Source organism: Mesocricetus auratus, unplaced genomic scaffold (assembly GCF_017639785.1).
Source record: "Mesocricetus auratus isolate SY011 unplaced genomic scaffold, BCM_Maur_2.0 Super-Scaffold_100014, whole genome shotgun sequence".
In the NCBI taxonomy this organism is placed as follows: Eukaryota; Metazoa; Chordata; class Mammalia; order Rodentia; family Cricetidae; genus Mesocricetus; species Mesocricetus auratus.
The window spans coordinates 23,671,560-23,691,090 of record NW_024429197.1 but is presented as its reverse complement, the minus strand read 5'-3'; the positions used below and the strand labels follow the sequence as shown (position 1 = coordinate 23,691,090).

At 45.9% G+C, this 19,531-nt stretch overlaps 1 protein-coding gene across 4 annotated transcripts in view; it reads right to left on the bottom strand.

Annotated features, from left to right (window-relative positions):
* The window catches only part of St3gal3 (ST3 beta-galactoside alpha-2,3-sialyltransferase 3), a 218,164-nt gene that overhangs the window by 139,003 nt on the left and 59,630 nt on the right, over positions 1 to 19,531 (bottom strand). The gene's annotated exons all lie outside the window — the stretch shown is intronic.

Sequence of the window (19,531 nt, the reverse complement as noted above, 5' to 3'; positions counted from 1 at the left end):
GCTCTAGAACAGGAGTCGATGCTGAATTGCTCTGCACAGTGCACCCAGAGCCCCCAGAGCCTTACTGGGAAGCACTGGGTACCACTGGAGAGAAAGTGCAGAGGTAAACAAGACACCAGCTCCTAAATATGAAGAGCTGACAGCCAAGACCATAGGGCATTAGAGGAAAGTCCCTCATATAAAGATGGGACGCTAAGACAAATGAAAACCAAAATGGAGCCACCACAGGGAGATAAAAACTTATAAAATAAGATATTGAATTTGTCAATTTAGAAATTTGACTCATGAGTCAAGTAGAAGACAATCACTTAAAGGGAACATCTAGGGGATGGAGAAATAGATCCATTTTTTGAGGACCTGAGTTCAATTCCCAACACCCACATGGGGTGACTTACAACTGCCTGTAACTACAGCTCTGTTAATACAGAGACCCATGACTTGTCAAAGTGCTGACTACACGTATCTCAGCTGTGTTAGTGTATGTATCAATCCAGGCCTGTCGGCACTTGGGGAATGTCACAGACTAGGAGTCAAAAAGAATATAAGAACTGTGAAATCCTGACTTCTGGACAGGCTGTGGATGCAGCACATATTACCTCACAGCAGCTGTAGTTAGCTTCACAAGAGCAAGCCAGTCAAAATTCTAGCACGGATGAGAGAGAGGTCTCTGAGGCCCCACCCCTGGAGGAGAGACTGACAATTGGTGACTGCTGAGGGAGAGAGAGTCACACTCCTTTGGGGACGTAGCTCACAGTAAGTTGCCATGCCTCAGTGGAAGGCCACAACCACATATGGGCAACACTAATTGGTCTCGGGAACTACAACAAAAAAGGAGCACGTGAAGTGGGGAGGTAAATGGGGTGGGTGGTACCAGGGGAAGTTGGAGGGACGTAGTGGTGGATGGATATACTGAAAACATATTGTATAACTGTACTTCTAAAGAATGAATAAGATTGTTTTTAAGAAGCTGAAAACAAAACCCTGAAAGTTACCCATAAGAGACTGAACAAGCTACAGTGATGGAGCTGGGGCTTTAGATCTAACTGACCGATTCCCTCACATGCACATAACCTACAGATGTATATCAACAAGGCCGGGGGAAGAAGGGGTCTGCTAGCAACCTAGATGTCTCCCATTTAATCACACCCAGATGAATGGCTTATCACATTATTTTTGTGATTGTTTTACTTGTTCAAATAGCACCTGTGAAAAGAGTGAACCTAGAATGACAGATGGGGCAGAAACGATGCTCAGGGGTTAAAAGCTGCTCCTGCAGAAGACTTAGATCCCCGGCACCCACACCAGGCAGTTCACAACTCCCTGTAGCTCCAGTGCTAGACTATCCAGTGCCCTCTGCTGGCCTTTACAGGTATTGCCCGTATGTGGTGCACACACAGAAAAGCAGGCACAAACCTTTACAAATCAAATTAAAACTTTAAAAAAATATATTAGAATAAAAGATAATCCAAAGGCAAAACAGTCAAATATTTGGACCCAGCTCCAAAGTGCTATGGAAAGAAATTTGTAAGAAAATAGGATTATTCAAATAAGGATCGGATATTAGACATTAAGAAATTACTATAGATGTAAGATAGTAACATGATTGCTTTATTTTTTAAGTTTTGAACATATTTTATTATTTTATGTGTATCAGTCTTTTGCCTACATGTATTTTTGTCTGTGCATTGTGTACGTGTGTCTGGTGCCCATAAAGGCCAGAAGAGGGCATCAGATCCTGTAGAACCCGAGTTACAGAAGGCTGTGAGCTACCATGTGGGTGCTGGGAGTCAAACCTGGGTCTTCTGGAAGAGCAGCCAGTGCTCTTAATTTGTGAGCCATCTCCCTAGTCCCTGACTACTTTATTTTAAAGAGTTGTATGTGTTAGAGGTTCGCTCTTTGTGATTATGACAAGCTTCCCAGCATTATTATTATTTTTTTTTTTTTTGGTTTTTATGAGGCAGGGTTTCTCTGTATTGTTTTTGAGGCTATCGATCCAGCCCGGCCTCGAACTCACAGAGCTTCCCAGCATTTGTTTTAAAATCCAAGTAATAGAATGATACCGATGTCTGCAAGAGTAAGGTCTGTATACGCATGCACCAGGGCCCCTTGGATGGGCAAGATGCTGAAGTCTCTGCCTTATGACATTCCATCCTCCATCTGGGAGAAAGGTGCCCTTGACAGACGTTAAAGGGGCATAGTACCACTTCATCCTCAACAGAGACCAGATAAAAAATGAACAAAAGGAAAGGTGCTTGACAAGGTTTTTACTTTTTTCTACGAAATCTTGAATGCCTACTAATTTATAACATTTCCACTTAAAAAAGGGGTGATACACAGCTCCCAGTGGCTCAGCCGAGAGCTAAAAAGTATCAACAGGTGGTGATCACTGTCTGTCATCTTAAGTGTCCAGAGTGGGAGGCAAGGGGAGACACAGCCCCTCATCCACTGCAGGTGATGATATAAAATGATGTATCAGATTTGGGAGCCAGCCCAGAGAGTTCCTCAGTTGGTGTTGTGGCCATTTTTGTTTATCAACTTGACTGCATCTGGAATTAACTAAAACCCCAAAAAGTGGCTGGCGGCACCTGTGAGGGATTTTTTTTTCTTAATTAAGTCATTTGAAGTGGGAAGACCCACTTTTAATCTGGATCTTTTGAGGTGTGAGGACACGGCACTTCTGGTCACGGCACACAAAGGGCATGGAAGAAGGTGCCTGACTCTACACCTTCACTGGCATTTGAGGATACTTCTTTGGGATTCTGGTATACGCTGAAGACCAGCTGAGATATCTGCCTTACAGACTGAACAACTACTGGAATCTTAGACCCTCCGTTGGTAGACTCTAGTGTTGGACTAGTGGGCCACAGCTTGTAAGCCAGCAATTCTCAACCAGTGGGCCAGGCAAATCTCTTATCTCCAAATACCATTCATAACAGTAGCAAAATTACAGTTACAAAGTGGCAACTAAAATAATTTTATGGTTGGGGGTCACCACAACATGAGGAACTGTATTAAAGGATTGCAATATTAGGAAGGTTGAGAATCACTGCTATAAGCCACTTTAATAAATCCCCTCCTATATATGAATAGACTCATTTTATAAGTCCTATTCCTCCAGAGAACACTGACTAATGCAGTTGGTTAAACATGGTTATCAAATGACTCAGTAATTCTACTGTTAGGCATAAACCAAGACAAATGGGAATGTTGCGCACACATAAAAACTTATACATGATCTGGGCAGAAGCCGGGCAGGCAGTGGTGGTGCACGCCTTTAGTCCCAGCATTCTGGAGGCAGAGGCAGGCGGATCTTTATGAGTTCAAGACCAGCCTGGTCTACAAGAGCTAGTTCCAGGACAGCCTCCAAAGCCACAGAGAAACCCTGTCTCGAAAAACAAAAAACAAACAAACAAAAAACCAAACATGAGCTAGGCCGTGGTGGCACACACCTTTAATTCCAGCACTCGGGAGACAGAAGCAGGTGGATTTCTGTGAATTCAAGGCCATCCTGGTCTACAGAGTAAGTTCCAGGACAGCCATGGCTATACAGAGAAACTCTGTCTCAAAATACACAATGCCCATAATATTCACAGCAGTATTATTTCTAATGATCAAAATGGAAGAACCTAAATATCCATTAATGCATCTTTGGATAAGTAAAATGTCATCATCACCCTATTAAAAGTATCACAGCCACAAAAGGAATGAAGTACTTGTTGATATCCTGGCATCATGCTGACCACGCCCCCTGACAACTGGCATTCAGGCAGATGTTTAGACAGCTCAAAGGGTCCTGTTAGAGTTACAGGAGGTTGTGAGCACTCAACATGGATCTCAGGTCCTCCCCAAGAATAAAAATTGCTCTTAACCACCAAGCCACCTCCCCAGCCCCCTCAAGTCCATCTGATTTCTTTTTTTTTTTGAGGCAGGGTTTCTCTGTATTGTTTTGGAGGCTGTCCTGGAACTCGCTCGGTAGACCAGGCTGGCCTCGAACTCACAGAGATCCGCCTGCCTCTGCTTCCCGAGTGCTGGGATTAAAGGTGTGCGCCACCACCGCCCGGCCCCATCTGATTTCTTAATGTTCCTTTGTAGTTTCATTTCCAGTTCACTTTTTGTTTTTTTGAGGCAGGGTCTGTCTATGTAGCTTCGTCCTAGAATTTGCTCTGTAGACCAAAACGCCCTTAAACTCCAAGATCTGTCTGCCTGTGCTCCCAAGCACTGGGACTGAAGGTGCACACACCAATGCCTGGCCGGTTCTCCTTTTTAGATTCTCTGTAACAATAGATCAGTTCTCTGTCTAACTTCACCTAAAGGAAATGATGTGATTTTTACTGCTGATCAATATTCTATCCTATTCCAATCTCTTATCTACTTAGGGACCTTGAGATAATTCCTAATAGTGTAGACTTAGAAATGAAGCCTCTGTGAATCATTTTTCACAAGTTCTGTAGGAGCATATGGTCTAATTTTCTTTGGATAAATATCAATGAAGGGAAAGTATGCACGATGTGACATGCGTGCTCTTGCCATATTAAGAACATAAAAAATGCTTTCTAAAGTGGTTACATAACATTTTTTTTGTTCTGATCCCTTCCAGAGATGAGAGTTTCAATGCTAGCACATGCACATCAGCAGTGCACGTCAACCTTTTTCGTTTTAACCCTTCTATCAAACATGGAATTTTAGTTTACATTGCTATATTACCGAAGACTAAAAAAGTTAATCTATTGTAAAGCAAAGGATAACCAGGCTACAGTCCTCGGCCCCAGAGAAGCTAGGTAACAAGGAGGAGCCTAAGAGGGACACATGGATTTCCCTGGGAAGAGGAAATAGATGAGATCTTCTGGGTAAACTGGGGGTGGAGGTGGGTGGCTGGAGGGGAGGGGATGGGGGATGGGAACATGAGGGATCGGGTTGATCAAGTAGGGGGCAACACAGAGAGGGCGAGAGTAATTAAAGAAAGATCTTGATAGAGGGACCATCTTGGGGTTAGGGAAAAACCTGGTGCCAGGGAGACTCCCAGGAATTCACAAGGATGACCCCAGCTAAGACTCCTAACAATAGTGGAGAGGGTGCCACAACTGGCCTTCTCCTGTAATCGGATTTGTGACTTCCATAATTGTCATCCGAGGGCCTTCATCCAGTAATTGATGGATGCAGATGCAGAGATCCACAGCCAAGCACTGAGTAGGAGTCCAGTTGAAGAGAGGGAGGAGGGATTGTGTAAGTAAGGGGTGGGAGGTGGCATACAGACAACTGACCTTAGCTAGTAGGAGCTCACAGACTCCAGACTGACAGCTAGGGAGCCTGCACTGGACTGACCTAGGACCCCTGCATGTGGGTGACAATTGTGCAGCTTGATCTGTTTGTAGAGCTCCCAGCAGTAGGTCCAGTTTGGAACTTATTCCCCATGCTGGGATGCCCTGTCCAGCCTTGATGCAGGGGGAGGAGCGTGGTCCTGTCTCAACCTGATATGCCAGGCTTTGTTGATTCCCATGGGAGGCCTGCCCCTTTCTGAAAGGAGGAGTGGATGAGGGGGTGGGTATGGGGGACAGACAGGAGGTGGGGAAGGGAAGGGAAGAGAGGAGGAAGGGAAAACTGTGGTTGGTATGTAAAATAAATGAAAAAATTTAATAAAAAGAGTTACTCTATAAACAGTTCGTTAAATGTGGTGGTATTTGCATAATTCTATGAATATACTACAAACAGTTGAAAGTTCAGCTTTTAAGGGGTGAACTGTATGGTCTATAAGTCATAGTGCAAGAAAGTTGTTATCACTCGTACTTGGTGGTCCAGGCCTGTAATCCCAGGTATTCAGGAAGCTCCCAAGTTCAAGGCCTCCCTAGGCTACAGAGCAAATTCAAGGCCAACTTGGGCAACTTCACTCTGTCTCAAAATAAAACATCTTTTTACAAGAAGGTTGGGGATATGGCTCCATGGTAACACTTACCTAGCAAGTGTGAGGCCCTGGGTTCAATCCTTAGTACACACGCAAATAAAATGAAAAACAAAAAACCCAGGCCTGCCTAGCCTCATAGAAACATTGATCAGGTTGGGTCACAGAGGCCAACAATGGACAAATCTCTTTGACCACCCCTTATTAGTAGATCCTTGTTGTTTGAATTAAGGGAAGGAAGGAAGTAGGAAAAGAAAGAAAAGTGTAATAATTATTAAACATTGCACTGAAGAGGGGGGCTGGAGAAATGGCACAGCAGTTATTGCTCTTACTGCTCTTCTCTACTTGACTGGAGTTTGGTTCCCAGCACCCGGATAAGGAGGCTCCCAACCACCTTAACTCCAGCTCCAGGGGATCCACTGCCTTCTTCCAACCTCTTGAGGAACTTCATTAACATGTACAACCCCCACATGCACCCCTACATATAATTAAAATCAAAATTAATTTTAAGAATTAGGGTTAGGAAAGAAGGGAACTTCCCTTAATCTTTGAGCCAGAACTCTCACTAACTCAATAACTAAATTTCTGCATCCCAAAATGTTGAAACTGGAAGTTCACAGATGTATTGAGTTTAACCCACAGAATGTTTAGGAAATTCTGAATTTGTTAACATTTATAAGTCAGCATATTTCACAAAACAATTCCTATTTCTAAGTTCTGACAACAGAGAAAGGTGCTGCTTTTACGCAGCAAGGATTTTACGCAGGCATTTCCATATAGCCTGGTACCCAGGGCATTCATAGGGTAGGTCAGCTGGTTCTTATTCCAAAACTAGGGAAGGAGACAGGCACTTGGTGGAAGTGGGGCTGGGGGAGGGGGGGCATCCTTGGAGCTGCACTGAGAGGCAATGTGGGCAGAGTGAGTCTGCCTTTATTCTCTCTCACAGCACACCTGCCTTCTCCCTGGAGTCACCACAGACCTAACTGGACACTTTCTGTGTCTGACACTGGTTTCCTGGTGGAGACTGAACACTCTGAGAATCACAGAACATCCTTTTCACAACACAGCATTCTCCCCTTACCCACAGTTTCACTTTCTGTGGTTTTAGCTGCCCACAGTCAACTGTGACTTGCAATTCTTTGATGGAAAATTCCAGACATAACTATCTCTTGAGTTTTAAACTTCTATGTTTCCAAACAGTGTGATGAAATCGCTTGCTGCCCTGTTCCATCTGTGCTCTCTCTTTCTGGGGACATGAATTACTTTCTTGTCAAAGTGTTCCCACTGTGCATGCTGCCCTCCCTATAGGAGCTGAGCTGTGCATCTTGGTTTTCAGACCAACTGTTGCCTACTGTAGGACCTGTGTCCAAGTAACTCTTATTTCTCGTAGTCAAGCCCCCAAATGAAGAAGTAGTGATTGCCATAATAATTTTATTAGATTGCTAATTATTGTCAATCTTACTGTACCTAATTTGTAAATTTATTTTTTCCGAGGAAACAGGGTTTCTCTGTGGCTTTGGAGGCTGTCCTGGAACTTGCTCTTGTAGACCAGGCTGGTGTTGAACTCACAGAGATCCGCCTGCCTCTGCCTCCCGAGTGCTGGGATTAAAGATGTGTGCCGCCGCCACCACCACCACCACCACCACCACCACCACCACCACCACCACCACCACCACCACCACCCAGCTTAATTTGTAATTTTTTTTGAGAGTACTTGTTTATTTTTTTATTTTTTTTTAATTTTTTAATCAATAATGATTTTTTTATTCTTTTTTTAAAATTTAGATAAGAAACAAGGTTGCTTCACAAGTCAGTTCCAGGTCCCTCTCCTTTTCCCTCCCCTCCTCCCGTGCCCTCCCCCCAATTTGTAATTTTTTATCACAGTATGTGTCTGTAGGAAAACCCATATGTGTAGGTTTTATAAAACTTCCTGGGACCACCTGCAGTTGCTGACACCCATTGGTACTCAACTCCCAAGGCTCTGAGGACATTCCTGTCACCCAACATACACCCTGGAAGTACCTACTGAATGACAAAGGAATGAACAAATGAGCAGTGACTAGACAGGAGTTAGGGAATTTTTAAGAAATAAAAATCCTAGCTGGGCATTGGTGGCACACACCCTTGATCCCAGCACTTGGGAGGCATAGGCGGGTGGATCTCTGTGAGTTCCAAGCCAGCCTGGTCTACAGATAGAGTTCCAGGACAGCCAAGACTGCTTCACAGAGAAACCCTGTGTCGGAAAAAAAAATTCCTACCATACACTTTCACACTGTGAATTTTACACGGTAAGTGTAAGGACACAATTCCACGTAGTCACAACATTTAACAGCTGGTGCCTTGGAATGGCCAGGGCCCTGGGGATGTATAGCTGTAGCTTCCACACAGACATTAGTCATCGTTTTCCTTCTCCTGGGGCTTGCACATACTTAAGCCTGCTGTCCAGTCCCTCGCTTAGCTCATACTCAACAAGACAAAAGTCCTGAATATTCCAGAAGGAAGCCCACTGGGGAATCCACTAGACACCTGCACATGCTGCAAGGTGGCGGACTTCTGGAAACATCCCAACAGTTTCTACAACATAGGATACAAAACTGTCCATTTTTTTCTGTGCAGTGAAATAAGAACAAACTTGTCACAACCCCCACTCCCCAAAGAATGGATGTCTCCATACAAAATCCACATTCGAATGTACCCAACAGTGCCCAACATCTTTTCTGTATTCCTTTCCTCATATATAGATTCTAAAGAACTCCGCCCACTAGAATTGGCTATCTTGCCTCGTTAGCCTCTCTGACTTAGGAACAGCACGCTCACTTCATTTTTCTTTTGTCACAGCCTGTTTTCAGAGTCCAGGACAACTCGTTTGAAGCACACCCTACATGTGTGGCTAATCCTTGGTGATTAGAGTCAGGTTAAACATTTTGACAGAGCAGCTGTGCAAACGCTGTGTGGTTCACACTCCTCTCTACAGAAGGTTCACCATGACAGGATGTCCCACCGAGGCCAGGGATGTTAAATCTGAGCACCTGCTAGCTACTGAATCACAGAACATCCCATCCCCTGGGGACTAGGAAGTTGACTAGTAAGTAATTCGTGTAAGAGTTAGTAAGACAGTTTTCTTAGCATGAAAATGGTCTTCTACTATGTAGAATTACCTTATTTCTTTTTAGAACCAAGCTGAGATAATCTGCAGAATATCAAAAACTGAAACTTCTTTACATTTTGTAAAAATACTAGCTGGATTTGGTGGCATATGCCTTAATTCCAACATTTGAGAGGTAGTGGCTAGGAGGATCAAACCTCAGGGTCATCCTCAGCTTGATAGTGAGGTAGAGACTAGCCTAAATGAGGCCCCAAAGAAAGAGAAGAGGAGGGGAGAAGAGGGGGGAAAAGGAGAGAGGGGGAGACATTAACACAGAAGCATACACACACACACACACACACACACACACACACACACACACACACACGCACGCACGCACGCACGCACGCACACTAGACACAGAGATGGAGAGACACAGAGAGATACAGACACACAGAGAAAGAGGCAGACAGACAGACAGACAGACACATATATTTACTTACACCTTCCATTAATGGAGATAGAACAAATGTGGCCAGTGTTGATACCAGATGCTTACCCAGTGTGCAGAAGGCCCTAGGATCCACCCTCAGCACGCCAAAAAGAAAAGGCTAAAAGTCAGTCTGTTGAACCGATAGTGTTGCTCTCATCCTGAAAGTCAAAATGTCACAGAGTTCTGGTTCTCAAGACATGAGTACAAAAAACATCCATAATACAGGATTTTTAAAAATGACCATGTGAACACGGTGACAAGGGACCTCATAGCGGAGAGGAAAACCATGCCCACACCCACTGCCCAAAACAGGCAATCTCCAGAAAGCAAATAGGTGTCCATCTAAGAAATTAATTTTCTTGAAATTACAAGGTTATTCTCACTTTAACAACCATGGCCACACATACACAAAAAGCTGAGGAGTGACTCTAGGGTCGCATGCAATGTAGTCAAGTGGTCTACCAGAATCACATCCACACATAAACAGAGCAAACAAGACAAACAACAACAAAATGGCTGCAGATGTAGGTTGGTTTGAAGACTGATCTCCCAGAATGCATGAAACCTTGAGTTTGACCCCTTAGAATCACATAAACCAGGCATAGTGGTAAATACCCTGCAGTCAGGAGGACCAGAAGTTCAAGGTCATCTCTACTACATAACTAGTTTGAAGACAGCATGGAACACATGAGAGCATACATTTAATACACACACACACAGAGAGAGAGAGAGAGAGACAGAGAGACAGAGAGACAGAGAGACAGAGACAGAGAGACAGAGAGACAGAGACAGAGACAGAGAGACAGAGAGAGAGGGAGGGAGGGAGACAGAGAGACAGAGATACAATTTTGAGTTCTGATCTAATTTTTAGATCCTAGGTCAAAAGTAGTTTCAATGGGCCAGAGTGATGGCTCAGCAGTTAAAAGCACTGGCTGCTTTTCTAGAGGACCTGGGTTCAATTCCCAGCACTCACATGGCAGCTCACACCTGTCTGTAACTCCAGTTCCAAGGAATCTGATGCCCTCTTCTGGTCTCCATAGGCACTGGGCTCAAAAAAATAAAAATAGTTTAATTTAAAGTAGTTTCCTTTTCTTTTTAAAGTGATCCATAGGTTTTTACTATTTAAGTATAAAGCATTCTAAGAATCGAGTTTATAGCACATGGAAAAAGGTCTCTTAATTCATGTTGCTAACTGTTAGCCAGATATCGCTTGCAGACATATTGAGGAACTTATTTTGAGTATAAAATACACTCACAGCTTTTATTGCTATGCCAATAAAGGATTAAGTTTACTGCCCAAATGGAAGGATCTAGAAGAAAGAGGAGGTGGAGGTGTCGATGAGAGGGGAATCCATGACTGGAGAGGGAATTCCAGGGGCCTGGGGGCTGTAATTGGACGAGGAGAGGCAGCAACACCTCACACTCAGGACCCTCACTCATGGATGGCAGTGGTTTTATTTTGGGAAATGGGGCTGCAAAGACAGCCAGAGCAGTGTGAATGACTCTGCATGCTTGAAAGGAAGTCCTGCTGAGCTCTCCAGCTCGGAGCCTGGTTTTCCTGGACTTACTACCCTATGCATTTGGCCAAGGCCCTATCAGCAGCTTGAATTTAACAGTTTGCTGAGTTGAGTAATTTCTTCCTTTGATGCAATGGGAAGCAGGGCAAGATTTCTTCAGATGGATTTTGTTTCTAGTCCTGAGAGTCAGCTACATCTGCCCACGTGGTTTGCATCCCTGTTGTCCAGGGTAGCTACTCCTTGGCCTTTCCACAGGACACATCCCTGTGGTGATATCTTTCTTGCACAAATAAAGCTTGTCTGGGGGTCACAAAATGGAGCTTGTCACTGGCTAACCATAGAGATCTGGAGGTCTGGACAGACAGACAGGAAGTGACATAGCTGGGCAGAAACAGGATATAAGCTGGGAGAAACAGGAAATGGGTCTTTGTCTGCTGAGATGCTTAGGAGGTAAGGTGTGCTGTGGCTTGTTCCTTCTCTCTGATCTCTCAGCATTTCCCTCTGTATCTGACTCTGGCCTTTTATTGTCTAGACCAATTAAGAACTCCTTTTACATATTGGCACCAGAACATTAAAGGCAGGACACGGGCAAATCACCCTGTGAGGGTCCCAATCTGGCCCATGCTTGACTCCCTGCTACTCCCCTCCACACAACACTGGTGGTTTATGCAATTCCTAAAACCTTTCTCTTTGAATTTATTTACATAAAGGGGCACACTCCCAGACACACTCCCAGCTCCCAGCTGCACACCCACTGTATGCTTGCTGCCTTGCCTGCCTGCACACCCACCGTGTGCTTGCTGCCTTGCCTGCCTAGCACCCACAGTACACGGGCTTCACCCTGCTGCAATCTGAATGGTGATTGCAAATTAGCGTGCACAGCTTGCTCCTTTTTTTCTTTTCCTTTCTCTTTAACAAAAACCTGTTAGGTTTGGTTTGTTTGAGTTTTTGCTTAGTATCCAAAGGTTGGACAACATTGGAATAAGTCAGATCAGAGCTTCAGTGTTCTTGGATTGACTTCTGTGATACACCTTACCACCTAAGCATCTCAGCAGAGAAGAGAGCAATTTCCTGTTTCTCCCTGCTTATATCCTGTTTTTGTCCAGCTACATTACTTCCTGTCTGTACAGACCTCTATGGTTAGCTGGTGGCAAGCTCCATTCTCTGACCCCCAGACAGGTTTTATTTGTGCAAGAAAATATCACCACACACCCCCTTATTAATGTGTCGTGCAGACAGGCTGCTCTTCCCTCCTGTGTCCGGCTTGGGAAATCTCTCCTGGCTGCTCTTCCACAGAACCTGGGTTTAATTCCCAGCACCCACACGATGGTGGTGGCTCGCAACTGTCTGTAACTGCAGTTTCTTGGGACCCAATGCTCTCTTCGGGCCTCTGTGGGCACCTAGCATGTACACAGTGCACAAACATACATGCAAATAAAACTTTCATATTCCTAGAATAAAGATAGTTTAAAAAATCTGTTCTATTTGTATTCATTTTCTCACAGAGAGGCCTGAGCTGTTCAGGTCTCTCTCCCTCTCCCCGCCCTCTCCTCGGCTTCTCCCCATTCTTTTCTTCTTTTGTTTTTTAAAGGGTTTCACATAGTAGCCATGCTGGCTTAGAACCTGCTATGTAGTTGAGAAAGGCCGTGAACTCCTGATCCTCCAGTCTGCATCTCCCCAGCTCAGGAACTTCAGGTATGCACCATCATTCCTAGATTTTCCGGGTGCCAGGAGTCACACCTAGGGCCTGGTGTATAAGCACTCCACCAGCTAAGCTACTCTGCCAGCCACTCCCTTCTCCTGAGTCCTAAGTGAGTAGTCTGTGTGATTCTCCAAACTACACTCCCAAGGCCTCTACACAGATTTCTATTTCAGACATCTTTTTGAGTTTTGTGCTTGTAAGTTACGGTTTATTTACTCCCTGGGTGGAAAGTTCAAGTTTGTGGCCCAGCATGACCTGAGGCCGGTCAGTGGATTCACACTTGCTTCTCTGCCTATAAAGTCAGGGAGAGATCACTCCCTGGGCTTCCTTTGACTTCAGAGTCGGCCATGCTGATGCAAATGAGAGAAGAACGGAAAGAACCTACTGTGTGTTTCCACATCCCCTGCCCATCAAAACTCGAGTTCACTGCCTGGTGCCCATCCATGCCCTGACGACTGCCTGGGCTTAAGACAGCAGAGAGAGTGGATGAAACGAGAGTGCCTGCAAGCCTCGTCCAGTGCCTCCCCGTGGGACTGAGCCAAGATCAGGCCCCTTTCCTTTGCCTCAGCGCCCCAAGCTCAGCGTCCAACGGTGGTGCCCAGCCGCATCCTTGTCTTTCAATTCTGAGTGGCATCTTTACAAAAGTCTACCTGTAGGAAGTTTAGATGGATGTTTGTGTGGTGTGCACATGTGAGCAAATGCATGTGCGTGCGTGCGTGCGTGCGTGCACTCATGCTGTAGAAGCAAGAGGCAGCCTTGTCTTCCTCTAGCACACCCCTTGTTTTTGTTGTTTGTATTTTTCTTTTGTTTTCGTTTTGTTTTTTAAGACAGGGTTTCTGGTTTCTCTGTGTAGCTTTGGAAACTGTCCTGGAACTAGCTCTTGTAGACCAGGCTGGCCTCGAACTCACAGAGATCCGCCTGCCTCTGCCTCCCGAGTGCTGGGATTAAAGGTGTGCTCCACCTTGGCCTGGCTTTGTGTGTATTTCTTGCCACAGAATCTCTCGCTGAACCTAGAGGTCACCAGTTAAGCTAGACTAGCTGACCAGAGAGCTCTAGGGACCTTCCTGTCTCTGGCCAGCAGCACTGGGATTTGAACCACAGCTGGCCTGCTGGTGTTTAGGTGGACTCCATGCTTGCAGAACAGGCACCTGGCCCACTGGGCCATCTCCCCAGCTCATCTGCCTGGATTGGGAGCTTCTCTTTTGCAGGCTGAAGCTCTCCACTAGTGCCGGTATAAGGGCAGTTCCAGTGTGAGCAAAGTTAGAGCTTTATTTATTTACTTAGAAAACAATTTTGCAAGCTGGCTGTGGTGGTGCACAATCGGGAGGCAGAGGCAGGCGGATCACTGTGAGTTGGAGGCCAGCTTGGTCTACAGAGCGAGTTCCAGGACAGCCAAGGACAGTGAGACCCTGCCTCAAAAACAAGTTTGGTTTTTAAATGTTTGATATGTGTACCTGTGTGTACTCATGTTCCTGCGGAGGCATGTGTGCGCACGGATGTCTACGCATGTGCAGGCCCAAAGGGGATGCGGAGTGTCTTCTTCAGTTGCAGTTTTGGCTAGGGTCCCTGCTGCCGCGATAAAACACTGACCAAAAGCAGCCTGGGAGGAAAGGGTTTTCTTCAACGTATAGCCCCGCATCACAGTCCACCACGGAGGGAAGCCAAGGTAAGAACTCAAGCAGGGCAGGGACCTGGAGGCAGGAGCTGATGCCGAGGCCCCGTCCCCGTGATTTGCTCAGCCTGCTTTCTTACAGCACGCACCAGCCTAGGTGTGGCCCCGCCCACAGTGAGCTGCCCCCCCCCCCCAGCATCAATCAAGAAAAGCACCCCAGGCTCATCCACAGGACAATCTGATGGGGACATTTTCCCAACTGAGGCTCCTCTTCCAAGATGACTCTAGCTGTGTCAGGTTGACATGATCCTAACCAGCACACTCTCCACTCCTCTTTTTCTACTGAGTCAGGGTCTCTTGCTGCACCCAGAGCTCATGGATTCCAGCTAGTCTAGCTATCCATCCAGCTTGCCCTGGGGATGCTGTCTTGGCCTCCCAAGTGCTGGGATTACAAGTGGCTTCTACGCCTGGATGGCTTTTATGTGTGCTCTGAGGGTACAAACGCCAGCCCTCACATTCCCATCACTCCCGCACAGCGAATGCTGAATTTTACTAAACTAATCCATACATACAAAACCCAGAACTTTTTGGCATAAAGTTCTTCACAATATCCTTGCTGTCTTTAAAAGCCTGCAGCCTTTGTGGCGTTCACTGGTTTGTTCCCAGCTGCTCTTTCTCCCCCAGCTCCTGTCAACTGCCTTGCCAGGGAATTTCTGTTTTATCACTCTCTGGAAAGAAAGCCTGCCTTTGGTGGTCCTCCGGCTAGATGATCTGCACCCCCTCTAACTCTCCACTATTTTCTGCTTTCCTCCTTTATTTATTTATTTGTTTGGTTTTTTGTTTTTCGAGACAGGATTTCTCTGTATTGTTTTGGAGTCTGTCCTGGAACTTTCTCTGTAGACCAGGCTGGCCTCGAACTCACAGAGATCCGCCTGCCTCTGCCTCCTGAGTGCTGGGATTAAAGGCGTGTGCCACCAACGCCCGGCTCCCCCTTTAAATTTAAGGTGCTGCAGGTTTTGTTTTTATTTAAAATAAGAAGCTTATATTTATTTTTGCATTTCTGTGTGTGTGACATGTACAAGAGCCTAAGGAGGCCGGAAGAGGACATCAGATGCCCTGAAGCTGGGGTTCCAGGCTGTTGTGAGCAATCTGAGGGATGAGGATGCTGGAAACTAAACTGACTCAGGTCCTCTGCAAGAGCAGCAAGTGTTCTTAATCACTACACCATCTCTCCACAAAGCTATCCGCCCATGAGGGCAGGGACATGTAAACTGACACAGGTAGATATAAAAGGAAGTGAAAGGAAAAGAAACCCCCCTTTTCTCCTGGAAGCCAGCCACGCTTCTAACTCCTGGTTTGTGCGACTCTCTCTCTCTCTCTTTGGTAAATAAATATATTGTCTTCCATATAGCATCGAATATCATTGATATCTCCAGTCCTTAATTTTTTTCAATATTTATTTTTATTTTATGCATATGGGTGTTTTGCCTGCATCTGTGTACTACATGTGTGCAGTACCCATAAGAACCAGAAGAGGGCACGAGATCCCCTGAAACACAGATGACTGTGTGCTGCCATGTGGACTTTGGGAATCAAATTGGGGTCCTGTGGAAGAGCAGCCCATGGCTGAGATAATATCTTTGTATGTAGCCTAAGTGAGCCTCAGATTTGTAATTCCTGCCTCAGCCTTTGAAGTAATAGGACACAGGCCTGCATCGCTATGTCTATTTTCTAACCTCTTGAAATGGATATTTAAATGACTGACTTTTTTTTCTTTTTCTTTAAATTTTTTTTTTTGAGACAGGGTTTCACTGTGGCTTTGGAGGCTGTCCTGGAGCTAGCTCTTGCAGATCAGGCTGGTCTCGAACTCACAGAGATCCTCCTGCCTCTGCCTCCCTAGTGCGGGGATTAAAAGCATGCGTCACCAACGCTCGGCTCTTTTTTGGGGGGGGTTTAAGACAGAGTTTCTCAGCTGGGCGTTGGTGGCACACGCCTTTAATCCCAGCACTTGGGAGGCAGAGGCAGGCGGATCTCTGTGAGTTCGAGGCCAGCATGGTCTACAAGAGCTAGTTCCAGGACAGCCTCCAAAGCCACAGAGAAACCCTATCTCGAAAAACCAAAAAAAAAAAAAAAAAAAAAAAAGACTGAGTTTCTCTGTGTAACAAACAGTCCTGGCTCGCTGTCCTGGAGCTCACTTTGTGGACCAGACTGGCCTTGAACTCACAGAGATCTGCCTGCCTCTGCATCTCAAGAGCTGAGATTAAAGACCTGGGCCACCACCGCCCAGCCTGACGGTTTTTTTTTTCTAAAAGACACAATTAACTCTAAACATTTTCCCTTAATGTTGTTATTGTTATCTTTATGTGAATTCTAACATGTAACATTCTCAATATTAAGTTGAAGGTATTTTCTAATTTTCATGGTAGTTTCCATTGATCCAATGATGAGGCACTTACTGATTAACTGCAATAATCAGAGCGGTTATTTTTTCATATAGGAATTGCACCTGTGGTGAGTTACCAACTCTGGGAGACCTCCTTTATGTAGCGTCTGCAGCCTCCCTTCCATTTGCTGAGTAAAGTCTAAGTCCTGATGTGACGTGAAGCCTTTTGTGGCCTGACTCACTGTCCAGTCACCCTGCGTGCCTGCAGCCATCCATCCTCCGGGACAGCTACTCAGATCCTCCGAGGCTTAGTGCCTTGGCTCGGGTCCACCGCTGCTCTCCAGCCCTCCTGTCTGTGTGTGTAACTGCACTGGCGTGACCCCTCAGGAGAGCACCACGGCAGCCAGCCGAAGCACAAGGCAGAGGCAGTTGTCGTCACCATGAAGCAGGAAGCAGAAACAAGGAAAGACCTTCCAAGGCCCACCTCAGGGACGTACTTCCACCACCTAGGTCCCATCTCCCCAAATTTCCCACCCAACTCCCTCCCTGTCTAGGAGAGCCTCCTCCTTCAATGCAAAGCCAACTGTGCTCCAGTGCTTAACCCTCTCCTCGGCTGCTCCCTCGTCCCTCAGAGACTGCAGCGGGCTACTGAGTACACAACTATGCAATCTCATGAAAGTGTTCCTACGAATACTTGAAGTGCTAAAACTATCTTGGGTAAAACTGGTCTCTGGACCAGCCTTAAATGCCTGGACAATGCGACCCTCAGATAAGGGTTACCTGCCTGACTATTTAACTGCTATCTCTTCGCTTCTGTAAACCACACGGCTTTCTGTAGCATCACAATTCTGTCTCAGTTGGGGTATTTTTGCCCTTAAAAACTCAAGCCAACTGGAGGTCGGGGCTGTTTCTCACTAATCAGCTTAGGACAGTCCCACTGGGCGTGGTTAGTGAAAACTCCTCCTCTCTTCAGGTATCCCAAACCAAAACAAACTTAGCACCGTCCTGTATGCGAGCTGCCTTTTCCAGGCCCTCCCACCTCGCATCTGCTCTTCCCTCGGTCTAGCATGCCCCCCCCACCTTATTCATTCCCCGCAAGTCCGGGCTTGAGCCATCACCTCCAAGAAGCCTTTCCTACACCCCTCCCCAAACTGTGTCTCTGGGTCAAATTAACCCGCCCCGAGATATTTGTTTTAAAATGTCAACTAAAGGCGATTGGGCACATTCTACCAGGCTGATATGCAGTAGGTTTTTAAAAGTTTACCTTTTCTTATTCGGGCTGCAGTTCCCTCAAAAGTAGAACAAACTCTAATGTAATTTTGGTTCCAAAAATTAGGTCAAACCAAATTTGATCTTAAAATTACTTCCCTAGTGCTACGGATGGATACAATAACTTGTTTGGTAAGTGATTAAATGGATGTGGGGTGAATTTTGCTGAGAAAATAAGGGAACATAGTTCCCAATTTTCAGTTCCAGACACTATAATCCTAGCACTTGGTGGTGGGGAGGCGTGGTCAGGAGGCGTGGTCAGGCGGGCGTCAGTAAGATGCCACTACAGGGTGATAAAAAAAAAAAACAAAGAACCAGGAGTTCAGGCCATCCTTGGCTTCAAAGCAGGGTCGGGACCAGCCTGGGCTACATGTTGTCTTTGAACAAACAACAAAGAAAATTCAGAACTAATTCTAGGTACTGAAACAGAAGTTAGAAATCACACACACACACACACACACACACACACACACACACACACACACCATCACCACCACCCACAAGACAGCTTCAGAAATTTTCTAACATTCCACTCACCTGGAGTACTTTTCCCCAGGTCCCTGGTGGCCCACCCCACCTGTCACAGTGCGGCTCTCTCAAAGTCTTCCTCTAGCTGGCTTCTTCCTCAGCTCTGAAACCCCTCTTCTCACTCAGCCCTGCCCCCAGTTTTTTCCTGTGAACCTCAGCTATGGATTTGCAAGACACCTCAGGCCCAAACACCTCTCTCTGCACTCACACCCACTGGGATGGAACAGCCTAAATAAGCCGCCCTGGGCAGTGATCCTCCTTGACTGACAGAGTAAGCAATTGATATCTCTCCCGGGCTTCTCCAGCCCCAGAGCTACGTGGGTGGCATTCACCTGAATGCAGAAAGGAGGTGTCAGGGCTACTTGCAGGAACAGTTTCCTTGTAATCCAAGATCCCAGACTATCATCTCATCTGCTAGAGTTGAGTGAAAGAGATAGCTGAGTCTCATAGTTTCCTGACAAGTTAGGCACTTCTCAATACACACACACACACACACACACACACACACACACCCTGAAACTCTTTTGCCTCCCCAGAGCAAACAGTCTTTAGATTCCTCATTTTATTTTATATTCTCTCCTTCCCTATGGTAACATTTAGCTCTCCCTGGCCTTTAATTTCATTTTTATACCCCCCCTTTTTAAATGTCCCCAGGTAAAGAAAATGGTGAGGTTATGTTGGTGGTGATGTAAGCTTACACCTTTAAGGAATCTAAAAGGTAATTTTTAAAGTATCTTTGGTTTACCAATAGTGATAAAGATCAAGCGACCCTCCAGCTATGAGCCATGAGGAATTGTAGCAGTGAGGGTCATGTGGTCCTCCTGTCCCCCCTCTATTAGGTGGGACCATGTGAGATACTGGATGGCTAGGCCTGGCTCACCAGACCTGATCCCTAAGTACCCACATAAAAGCGGGGCACAACACAAGTTGTACCTTTAATCCCAGCACTGGGGAGGCAGGGACAGGAGAATTCCCAGCACTCAGAGGCCTCCACTCTAGCCTAACCCGCAAGCTGCAGGCTCAGTGAGAGACCCTAACTCAAAAAC